The 12,404-nt window shown below is 41.9% G+C and overlaps 2 protein-coding genes across 5 annotated transcripts in view; one reads left to right on the top strand and one right to left on the bottom strand.

Moving 5' to 3' along the window:
• The window catches only part of MKRN2 (makorin ring finger protein 2), a 202,759-nt gene that overhangs the window by 118,813 nt on the left and 71,542 nt on the right, over positions 1-12,404 (bottom strand). The window lies entirely within an intron of this gene.
• The window catches only part of RAF1 (Raf-1 proto-oncogene, serine/threonine kinase), a 53,930-nt gene continuing 46,339 nt past the window's right edge, over positions 4,814-12,404 (top strand). For 2 of the 4 annotated variants that reach the window (XM_063121233.1, XM_063121231.1), the window contains exon 1: positions 4,814-4,943. The gene's annotated coding sequence lies outside the window, so the exon portion shown is untranslated. The remainder of the gene's footprint in view (positions 4,944-12,404) is intronic. The other 2 variants (XM_063121234.1, XM_063121232.1) reach the window with 1 other exon arrangement.

Below are 12,404 nucleotides of genomic sequence, written 5' to 3'. Positions count from 1 at the left end.
AATGGTTAGGTGCTTTGCCTTAATGAACAATTTACCTGCTCAGGTTGGGTTTGAAATCTGTGCTCTACATGGGTGGGTCTGGGTGTGAGAGAAAGGGAAAGAATTTGGGGTTTTGGATTTGAGAGAGACAGAGAGGAAGGTCAAAGCACTTTCAGATGAGGCTTTTATTGTGCCCCACCTGGAATTTTATGGGATGGGGTGGCTCAAGAAAAAGTAAGCTTTCTTTGGTAGCCCTCCTGTGTTTTCACACTGCATCTTCCAAAAGACAGCATAGCTATACAATGCACTATGATGATTACCCTTAGATAATTACCCCTAGGAGCACCGTCAGTCAAGAACTTAAGTATTTTGAGCTAAAATTAGTTGGACTGGAAGTAGCCAGGAGAGCTGCACTGTTGCATTGGGAATTTAATCCAGGGACAGCAGTTGCTGCCTGCTTTAGGATAAACAGCTTGCTTCCATTGTGTTTTGCATGCATGCGCATACACACACACACACACACACACACACACACACACACTTATATATTATGAGTGCACATGTAAACAAACTGCTATTGCAAAGACTCCAGGATCAGTTTGCAGTGTTCTCTCATCCAAAGGGTAAAATTCAGCATAAGTCCTATTTAGAGTAGATCCATTGAAATGTATGGGGTTTAAATTAGTCATGACTAACTTAAGTCCCATTCATTAAGTCCCAGTAGCACTGCCCTTGGACTTCTTAACACTTGGGAAAGTGAGGGATGTGTAACAATATCAAGGAATTAGTTTCATGCGTAGTTCTTTTATTCATTCATTACATTTCTACGCTGCCCAATAGCTCTGGGCAGTTGACAGCACAATAAAACACAACATAAAACCGTTAACATCAATAAATTTAAAAGTTTGAAAACAAATTAAAAACAATTAACAATAAAACTACCAGAAACTGATTTAAACACACACACAAACAAAAGCCCCATCATATGCTGTCAAATGCCTGGGAGTAGACAAAAGTGTTACCCTGGTGCCAAAAAGATCACAGTGTTAGTGCCAGCGGGACAGGGGGACACCACTGAGAAGGGTCTCTCCCTTGTTGCCCTCTTCCAAACCTACTTTGGAAACGGCATTTGTAGGTTATAACTTGTAAGACATTTTCTAATGATGTGTGTTATAGGACAGGGTCATGGGACAGATTAGGCCAAGCGAGGCCTCCCTATCCAGCCTGTGGAGTCCCTCGGCAATGCTTCTTCTCTTCCCAGAAGAGGCTCAATATACCCTTTGCCTTTCCCTGCCAACCACGCTTTGATAGAGGAAGTCTCAAAGAAGCAGCAACAAAGAGGGAGCTTCTTTCGGGGTGTGTGAATGGGATGTGCATATGAGAGTGGGTGACCGCTCCCAGATTGGGCTCTGACCACATCCACTCCTGTCATGCGGCCCCCAGGAAATTTCCCGGGTGGTAGGGTGACCATATGAAAAGGACAGGGTTCCTGTATCTTTAACAGTTGCATAGAAAAGGGAATTTCAGCAGGTGTCATTTGTATATATGGAGAACCTGGTGAAATTTCCTCTTCATCACAACAGTTAAAGGTGCAGGAGCTATACCAGAGTGGCCAGATTTAAAAGAGGGCAGGGCACCTTATATGGTCACCCTACCAGGTGGCAATCTGGCCTTCAGGATAAACAAATTTCCCCACCCATTTTAGGGAAATGGAAGGAGCCTGCATCTTTTACTACAGTAATACCATGATTTCCACAATCAAAAATACACTATTTAAAAATCTTGTTTATATGATCAACCATTATTTGGTCTTAAATAAGATCAAAATTTATTATATATTTGCTATGCATCCCATGTCAATATAATTATGTATCACAGTCATCTTGAACTACAGTGAAACAAATCATCCTATCTAAGCAGCAGCATAACAACTCTTCTCTTGCAAAAAGAGCTTAGTTAAGTCTGGACTCTGATTTGGCTAGTTACATGAAGTCCCCTTGTTTGCCGATGCTGGACTGTTAGTGGTGATGGGGCCTGTGTCTTTTATAAACTGATTTCTGTTGCGATTGGGGGATGACAAAAGAAGGACCTCCTTATGTAATCACCTTGAATTTGACTGGAAATTCTCTTTGGAGTTCTATCATCTGAATGTTCTTCCTACTAATTGTACTGTTTCTCCCCCTATTAGAAAGATAATAAATACCAAAAATTTTATCAGCATATAACAAAACAAAGCATTTAATCATGTTGGAGGGTACAGAAGGTTCAAAGCTGGAGGTAAAATAGTGGTTAGATTTATATTATGCAATAAGGTTGCTTGGATTTCAAAACATTAACAAGTTTCTGAAAAGTTTTCTGTCCTATGAAGGAAGACTACATATTTGGATTTGTTACAAAGTTCTAAATGTTCAATTCCCATTTCCAAGCCAAATCCATGTCTTAGAATGTGGATAGCTTTCCTCACACACATGTTGTGAGAGAACAAAGAAGCAAGAATAAGAGTTTACTGCACTGAAAGACTTTCCAAACACTCTTCAACTGAATCACTTAGGATAACTAGAGTCCCATTCTTTAATAGGGAGAAACTGCTAGGACTGGGGAAAGCAATTGTAATGTGAGCCCGTTGTGACAAGAACTAATCAATGATCTGGTTCACATGACACGGTGCAGCTCATTGTGGTTATTTAACCCATGATAAACTGTGCACCTGTGCATGCCACTTTGCACCTTGGGAATTGTCATGTCATGTGAACCCAGCGAGTATGGCTTATGCAATGGTTAATCAAAACCCTAGAACAGAACATGGGTTATATGAAGGTTTTGGGGTTGTTGTTTTTTAAAAGAAAAGAATGAAACTATAGTGCTCTATCCACAAGTATAGATTATCTTACTTATTACTACCTTTTAACCTTTTTATGAAACATGGGTTCTGATGTGTCTTGTCAGGTTCACTTGCCCATCACCATGCATCTAGTCCAGCATGCCTTCCATCAGCACGTTTCTTTATTTTATCCCAGGACACTCAACTCAGTTCTAGTTGAAAGCAACTAAACAGCACTGCCAGTAAGAAGCAGGACCCAGACTCTAGGATACTGTCTAACACTTAATTTTTAATTTATGTAAATAACCAGAGAGGTTAAGGCTGTATAGTTAAATGCAGTGACAAAATGTTTTTGTTTAAAAGGGAAAAAATTCTAAACCCTATACTGCCTTTGCTTTGTATCATATAGATAAGCCCCCCATACCCTGAACATGTATTGAATTCACCTTTCCCCACTCCAAAAAAACTGTGCTTCAGCTGCACTGTTTGCTCTCACCCCTGAAACCATTGTAATAAGCTGAGCCTAATGCTCCAGCTCAGTTCTAGTATATAAGTGTGACTTCCTTGCAACAAAATGTTGCAGTATTTATTTATTACATTTCTATACTACCCGATAGCCAAAGCTTTCCGCTTTAGTGTTCTAGCCAATCAGCCCTGGCTTTTTCCAGAACGCTCCATTCCACCAGTTTTCAGATTTCCCCTCTCCAACAGACAGTAGGCATTCCGCGCTGAGCATGCCCGGTTCTCATTGGGCTCTTTCGTTTTGTTTTCTAAATGTGTGTGTGGGGGGTGGGTATGTATGTGTTTTTTGTACTCCTGATACCTCCAAAACGGATAGTACCATTTTGGCTACATCAGCACAGGCACTTGGAAAATGCAAGAAGGTTGTTGTTGTTTTTAATTAAATCAAAAGCTAGATATTGTATTTTCAAAATAACATCTATATGGTATCTGTATTCCAGCTGCTATTGCTCATCACCCTTTCTCATCATTGGTACCACTTGCTTGCTTGCATGTAGACTATGGCATCTGCTGCTGCTTTTTCTCACTGCCACCATTGCCTGGATGCTTGCCTGCAAGAGGCAAGTGAACAAGCAGGTTGCAAGAGGAAAAGCAAGTCCAGGGGACTTTTGTTAGTGGGGCTCTGCTGGGCTGTGGGCCTCTGCTAGATGCCCAACCATGCCTTCAAAGGTATGATCACACTCAACCCCTTTAGTAGTTAGGCCAAATTTGAAAATATGGCAGAATCATCTTGCTACTGATAATAAGCTAACACATGGGTTTTGCATGGGAGCAAATGATATGAATTGTGCATCTGATGGTGAGTTCTGGCCCATGTGGCACGAAAACTTCTGCCATCATGAAATTTGTTAGTCATTTAAGATGACACAAGACTGTTTTCTCGGTTTTGCTACAATACAGTAACGCGGCTAACCCTGACGGTTCCAATATAAATGGTAAAACCAAATTGCTAATGAGAAACTTCTCTCGCTGGGAAGCAGCAGTTCCACCCTGCTGCCTTCAGTTTTAGTAATGGTGCCCCTTACATTTTGAAATGTCAGACAGGCATAGGGCTGTGCATTGGTGACAGGGACCAGGGCACGTGTCCTGGGTCTGTCAACTGGGAATGCACGGCCAACAGGGCGTTCTAAGAAGCGCCCCCCGCCCCGGGCTGCGTGCGGTGCTCTGAGGATCAGGAGGAATCCCTGAAAACAAGCGACATCTGGTAAACTTAATCCCTGTCTAGGCAAGGCCAGGCAGGCTGCGGGTGGGCACCGTGTGTCTCCCCAACCTCGCCTCACAACCTTCTGGCTCGATCGATTTTCCTGCCTCCCAAGGGCATCGGTGGCGCTCTTTAACTCGGAGACACTCCGTCCCTCAGCCCGGCCCTACTTTCTAATGGCGGCGAGACAGGCGGATGACTCCAGGGAGGGGGAAAGGGGCGGGGCGAGAGTCAACTCGAGACGCCGAAGTTTCGGCGCTCCAGGCGCAGGGAATCGAGGGCCGAGAGCTTCGATGGATTCGGAATAAATGTCTCGCTGTTAGTCGGGCCGCCATTTTAGATGGGCAGCGGAGCGGGCGGCTCTGAGTGAGGGACGAACTCTCTGAGCCGGGACGGCGACGGCACCCGGGAGTCGGACAGGTACTGGGCTGGTGGGGATAGTGAGGAGCGAGGGGTGGGTCTGTTGCAGCCGGAGCCCTGGCAATGGGATTGACTCGTCCGCGGAGATGGGGAAGGTGCCGCTGTGTCGAGGTGTGTGTATGTATATGCATACAGTAGCGGGAGGCTAGAACAGACTGGAGTTGCTGCGGGGAAGGCGCTGCTCCCGCCGCCGTTGTACTTGGCTTCTGAGTCTGCTTGGACGGCTCCGTTTGCCCCAGGAAGCCCCTGAGGCTAAGAAGGAGCGCTGTGGGGTCGCCCGGTTTAGCGGTCGGTGGGCTTGTCCCCATTCCCAGCTGCGTGTGAGTCCCCTCGCCCACTTCGGACGGGACACCCACTTGGAGCCCCATTCACTGCCTCTGCCTGCGAAGGGACCCAGCTCTTGACGTTCTTACACATTCCGGCCCTTCCCACTTCTTGCTTGCTAGCTTTCTCGCTTTCTTGTTCCTTCCTCATTTTTTTTAATTTTCGGGTGGGGGAGAGCGCACCATCCTGCACTTTAGGCAACGTGTGTGTGTGTGTGTGTGTGTGTGGCATGCAACGTAGGCATCTGCCTACTGGCGTCCAACAACGCGATGCAGCAGGTTCGCCGCTTTATTGACAAGGGTGGGAATGGATGCTGTCGCCGCCGCCTCTGGCCAGTATCATCGGGCAGCGAGTTGGCGCTTCGGCGGGTTGATGCGACGTCTGGTTGTCGTGGCAGCGTATCGCCCGGTGATTCAAGAGTAGTTACACTTCGTCTGATCGTCTTTCCCACCCCGCCACGAGTTAGTCAAATATATGTGGTGATTTGGACCAGTGATTTGTGGTATTGTATGGAACAGCGCTGCTCAACCGAAGTGCCGGTGTGCTTTGAAATGCGTTTGCCTGCACCGCGATGGCAATATTAGCAGCATCCTCTGGACGAATCCTTTACAGTGCAATCATATGCGTGACGACTCGGGAGAAAGACCCATTGATTTCGGTGGGACTAATTCCACTGTTAACCCTCCTGTTTGGGTCTGTAAAATGCATTTGAAATCAAACCTTTAAAAGTAGTCGTAAATTAGTTCATCGGTGGGGTGCGAAAATGCAGGAGACAGTTTTTGGTTGCCTTAAGGTAGATGGTATAGAGGTGGGAATTTAGTAGCTATTTCACAACTTAGTTGCATAAGCCTGCACAGAAGTTAAGGTGAATCTATGTGTACTGAAAACAGAAAATATCTTGAAAGAACTTTTATCGTTGTTCTTATGGCCATCATAAATCTTCAAGAATGTAGGGGATAAGTAGTCTTTGTTTGAGTCTACTCAGATTTTCTTTGAAATTAGCTGGTCTTGATTTGTGTAAGATCAAACAAAGTTAGGTAATGCAAACCAAGCCAGTGATGGTAATATAAGCAGGCTTGCCTTGAGTTTTGGGTTTTTTTATTGGAGTGGGGAAATCATGCTTATGTAAACAAGTGCATGATTTCTGTGTGTAGTGTTAAATTAAAGACTCTTAATAGCCTAGTCATATCAATGTTTACTTGGAAGTAAGTTCCACCATTTTCAGTAAATGTGCTTGTAGCCTAAAAGTCAGAACTGAACGATTATTTGAATAAGAGGAGACTTTTGCCATGCTATTTTGGTGCCTCATTTACAGAATTCTACCTGGGAGAGTAATCTAGATGACATCATCTTCCACTTGCAACCTTCTTGTGTTCTCCACTGCTTCTTCTGCCCCTTCCCCCATCCAATCCATTAAGACAAACAAGACAGAATAGCTAGCTGTACAAGCCTTTTGGCAGTGCTAGGAACCATGAATCTCAAAGTACCCACAGACTTTATGAAATTCCTGATCTAAATCATAAAAGAAGGTGTAATTCTAGGCAATCTTTTTGTAATGTGTTGCATATATTTATTTTGGGACGGAACTAAGAGATTATACTGCTGTTTTGCACATTTAGAGCTCCAAGTTCAGCCACTGGAATCTCTATTCCAGGATGTTGAGTAGCAGGGTTTGGAAAGGCCACTGCTAGAAAGACCTTGGAAGAGAAGATGCAAAAATAGACATTTTGGGGCTAGATAGGCCAATGGCCTATATCTGTATAATGCAGTTTTATATGTTTATGTTTTAAAAATTTTGTACTTAAGCAGAAATATGAGTTGGTCACTGAATGCATAATATAACACAAATCAACAATTGGTAGACTTGTGAGGTAAGGACATGATAAGAACAGTTGCTGTTAAAATATAATAGAGATTGTTTAGGCAATGCTGACACTTCTTTCTTAGTTGTTACAATACTTATCATTGGCTTAGCTGCATTGGAGACTACTTGAAGTTGATACTTGCCACAGCATTGCTGATAGTGTATTTAGTTATATATCCTTTCTAATTCTAAACAAAGGCCGACTTTCAGTCAAGATCCAAATTTCAAGGAGTCTGTCTTATTCTGCAGGTTTTCTTTGTTGCTAAATTGCAATTTTGTTTAGAAAGCTGCTGCTATGTAGAATGAAAAAGTTTTAGTAATATATAGCGTTACTAACTTAAATTTCATGCTGAAATTATTTGCTGGAGCAGTCTATTAACCATTTTACATGAGGCCAGATCCTCCTTAAGCATTAAAGTTTAGCCACTGTTAAGCTAATCCGAGAAATTGAATTTAAGGTTTGTGCTTGAAGTTTTTTATTCATAATAGATATATATATATCTAACTGCTCCTTTGAACAGTGGTATTAAAAGATGAACAGCCCCCCAATTGTAGTTGTAGGTAGGACTAGGTTGTGCTGTTCGTTTTTGCAGCAGGCACTTTAGGATAAGCTTAACTATTTCACAATAGTATAAATATGATCAAAATCAAATAGTATGACTGGTTTTAACTTGCCAAAAGTTGTGGATAGTTGGCTTTTGAATTATATATGTTCCATTTTACATTAGTCTGTAGAGTCATTGTTGGATAAGACCTGTTAGGTACAAGTTAGGCGTTTCAGTGCTGCTTGAATTATCTTAAGTTCATGACAGCAGTGCTGTTTACTTTCCAGCTTGGTGTTCCAATACAGCTGTGGTATAACCAAAATTGCTTGTGTTTTGGCAGATCCTAATAAAACGGTATCAATTAGCAATGTGCTCTATTCACTGCACATAGTATCACTTAAGAACATTTGGAACAGCTTGTGTATTTTTAGATTGTGAACTGAGTGAAGTTGGTTCACTGACTTGTTGGATGGGTGTGGTATTAACAGTAATTAAATCTAGTTTAGGATTTTAGACCCAAGGGGCCTCAATGTTGCAACTTTAGAGAGGAGAGTGAGCTAAAATCTTGAAATGAGTTTTTAGAGCAGTTGGATGAGGGGGGGGGACATATATTAGCTGTATAGTAGGTAAATACTATGGATGTGGTGCAGAAGAATTGAACAGAGGAGAGAGGGAATTGCACTTTTTTGTTTAATGTTAGTTGGCTTGGGTAGGACAAGGCGTGCTGTGTGGGTTCTCTTTATGGACTTTCACTCATTTTTTAATCAGGTGAAGAGTTGGTATCATAACTTATATCTTAAGGTTTACTTTTTGCTGTCAGCTTAACCACAGCTGTAAATCATAAAACATTTTTCTAAAATATGGAAAGTTTTTACTGGCTGAATAGTGTGTATCTCTCTTAGCTAGCACTGGATATAAGTAAATGGATTCAAGTTTTTACCAGCAACCCCAAATGCTGTAATTGGAATAAATTATGATAATAATAACCTTGCTTGTTTCTCTCAGTTTATTTAGTTTATGCTATTGCTTTGATTTTCCTCCCCACCAATGAATTTAGTAATGAATACTGATGGAGCAAGAAGTGTGTGTTGGTAGAATGCTTTGGACCTTTGAATTTAATAGCTCCATCTATATCAGGCATGGGCAAGCGTTTTAATAATAATAATAATAATAATAATAATACATTTATTTCTTACCCGCCTCTCCTTTTAGATCACGGCGGGGAACAACATTAGAACAGGAATCAATACATCTTAAAAATTCATGATTTAACATTGATCTGGATAGGCCTGCTGGAAAAGGCTAGTCTTTAAAGCTGCCTTAAAATCACACATAAGAGTTAATTTTACGAATCTCCTCCAGCAGGCCATTCCACAATCTGGGGGCGACAGAAGAAAAGGTCCTCTGGGAAACTGATGTCAGCCTAGTTGACTGAAGTAAGTTCACCCCAGAGGACCTGAGTGTGCGGGGCGGACTATATGGGAGAAGGCGATCCCGCAAGTAACCTGGACCCAAACCATTTGTCCCTGACGGTGCACAGATATTTCTCCTTCATGCCATACCTCCTCTCCACAGGGCAGGAAGAGATCATGATCTTAAACCTCTCCTTCCTAGACAGGGAATTGGCTAGGAGAAGAGAGGTGGCTAGGAGAAGAGAGGTAGCTGCTCTAGCCTGTTGAACTCTGTGGTCTCTCTCTGAAGAATAACATTATTGATAAGGAAACCCAGAGTTCAGCAGGCTCCTTGAGAAAGCATGGAATACAGCAGGTTAGATTGGCAAAGGATGCTTCAGCTTTCCATTCTCTGTGATTTCCATCTCAGTGTTATTCTTGAGAGAGTAACCACAACGTTACTAGAGCAGGAAACAATAATTTTAGACCCTCACGGGAAATAGGTACATTAGGAGAGGTGTAGGCTGGGGAATTTGGGGATGGGGGTGCAGGTGGCAGGTAGGGTACCTGCAGACAACAGAAGAGACTCCCTGAAAGCTACATGTAGTCCGCAGGCTTCCCAGCCCTGGTCTAGACTCTGTGCTGTTGGTGAGCTTCAGACAAATGGTGCATCTTGCCCTCCTCCCTGGTAATGCTTCGCAACTAAGAAATATAATCCCCCTCCCAAAATATTTAGTAGCTCGTTTGGAATATCTTAGGTTCTTTATTTTGTGGGATTTGGCACCATTCAGATCCCTACTGGGTATAAAGTATATATTGAGGAGGGTACAAAGATCCCCTAAAATTCATATTTATGGGAAATACTGTTGAGAAACTAGCTGCCAATGAGGAAGAAGATGCTTGACTCACGTTTTGGAGATGCTTTGCCATCTGCTCAACTTCTGTTCTTCATATTAGTGTTATGGAGTAAAATATGCATTTTCTTTCTCCCATCTATTTCAGGTGTCCATAGTGTGTGACCTATCCAGTAATTACTTGTGTCTTCCCAAGTGAATGACAATTTCCCTCTGGTTGTCCCAGTCATGCAGGAGATACCTAAGGTTTACTGTGCAGCTGGTGCATTTAGTTTGGAGGGTTGCAAGTTGTGCAGTTATTTTGGAAAGACTTGGCTCCTCTGTTAGTTGAAGTAATTTTTCATGATGGTATGCTTGAATCAGACAAGAAGTGAGGAAAGCCAAGGTCTTCGTTTTTAGATGCATGTTTGTTTGTTCACATAACAAAAACAAATGGCTCTAGGAATTGGCTATAATCTAAGAAAATATAAAGGGTAGAGTTGAATGCAAAGGAAAGGTTGAGTCTTCTTTCTCAGTCTTTTAAAGTTTACTGTGTTAGTGTGTGAGTGTGTGTGTGTGCATATAGCCAGAGGGTTATAAAAAGAAAGCCAGCTGATATTGCAGTCTAAGCAGTGGCCATATAGTGGAAAGATTCTCCTTTGGCATCTTCATAGTGCTATTTTTACCTATTCCAGTAGATCTGTCCTTGTGATTTTAAGTTAGAGGACAGTAACTGAAATTAGTTTTATTTGCATTACAGCCAGAAAAAAGCTCACGAGGAAAGAATGTGGGTATTAGCCAGCAAATACTTCTTTATGTCTCTGAACACTGCATAGGATAAAGTGATAAATGATTTTCTTTGTATCCCTTTGTATTTCTGGTTCCATCTCTGTCTTTGATTTCATATGTTAGCCTGTTAATCTTCAGTTCTGGAAAATAACTTTCTTGAAATCTGCTTTGTTCTAATAAAAAGGTATTATTAAAGCTGGTAAATGTACTAAAACACTTGCAACATCTAGGCCTTAACTATAGTAATATTCACTATATAAATAGTACTTTTGAGAGTTCAAAGTAAGCTTTGCATACATTATCTCAGTAATTTTACAACAGCCCTATGAGGCAGGTTAGTATTAGTTTAATCACATTGCAGGGGTATGTGAGAGATAGTAGGCTGAGAGATAGAAGTGAGGTTTGAATAAGGGGCTTCTTGGCTCACATTCTTAGCTACTATGCTTAACCAACTCACTATATTGTGGCAATGAAGTAATTTTGTTAGACTTTTTGGGAGGTTATATTGGCTGCTCTGTTGTATGAAAAGACAGAATTAATTAGAGTCTTTGGAAGCATGACTTCACATGGGAATGTGTTTGCATGTGCATTTATTTCTGGACTGACTAGTCTTGAATCTACCCTTATGCCACTTTAGCTCTAGCAAATTCCTTTCTGTGCCAACTAGTTCCTTACAGAGGTCATTAGTCTCTTTCCCTTTGCTTTTCATAGCTTCACAGAGCTTGGTGTGATTATTCCATATTCCCATTCAAGTGGTTTCCTTGTATGCATCCTGGCTAGGGGAAAAATCAATGGAAACTACTGTGGGATCAAGCATCAACAGTGCTTTCCTAGAGTTTCTTGGAGTGTTTTGCTGCTAATTAGTAGTGGATGCTCTAGCACTTGTTTAGCGGTCATTAGGGCTCAGAGTTTTGTATGTATGTGAATGGCCCCAGTTGTTGACAGGGATAACAATATATGAACCACGTGATTATATTTATGGCTGGCAGTAATTCCTATGATTGCAGCTGTTAGGAAAAATGCTGCAACAATCATGGGGATTTCTGCAGTCTCATTTACTGTTTCATACGTTATTTTTATCCATAGGAGTTTATTTTATTTATTTATTTAATTACATTTATATACCGCCCCACAGCCGAAGCTCTCTGGGTGGTTTACAACAGTTGTGTGGAGAGAGAAATGTGTTGTGTGAATTGGTCCTGTAGGAAGAGCTAGTGCAGACTTCACAGAAGTAGGACATCCTTAGGCTCTGGCACTACCATGCTAGGCCAAGTTTTGTGATATATGATAGTATGACTGGTTTATTTATTGTGATAAATCTTCCTGCTTATCTTTTGGCAAGTCTTGCAGGATTATTTTGATTTTATACTAGATTAATAGGCTTGATGGTTTTATCCAATGGATTTTACCACCGTGTGGTATCTTTGAAGTTTAAAGAGAACAGCGGCATGAACTGTCTGTGTAACATGTACTTTGAACACATGTTTGTATAGTAAGTATACCAGCTTTCACCAACCTGGTGCCTTCCAGTTGTTTTGAACTTCAGCTCCCATCAGCCGCATGGCTGTTGGTCAGAAATGCTGGGAACTGTAGTCCAAAACATCTGGATGGCACCAGGCTGGGAAGTCTAATGTACATAATCCCATTGTTACCAGTGCTCCTTGTTCATTAGAGATGTGAAGGCCCGGAAGAATTCTGGAAGAAAAAAACCCACT

The sequence above is a fragment of the Elgaria multicarinata genome, chromosome 3, assembly GCF_023053635.1.
Source record: "Elgaria multicarinata webbii isolate HBS135686 ecotype San Diego chromosome 3, rElgMul1.1.pri, whole genome shotgun sequence".
In the NCBI taxonomy this organism is placed as follows: domain Eukaryota; kingdom Metazoa; phylum Chordata; class Lepidosauria; order Squamata; family Anguidae; genus Elgaria; species Elgaria multicarinata.
Note: the sequence above shows the minus strand (reverse complement) of the source record. Positions and strands in the feature narration are given on the sequence as shown.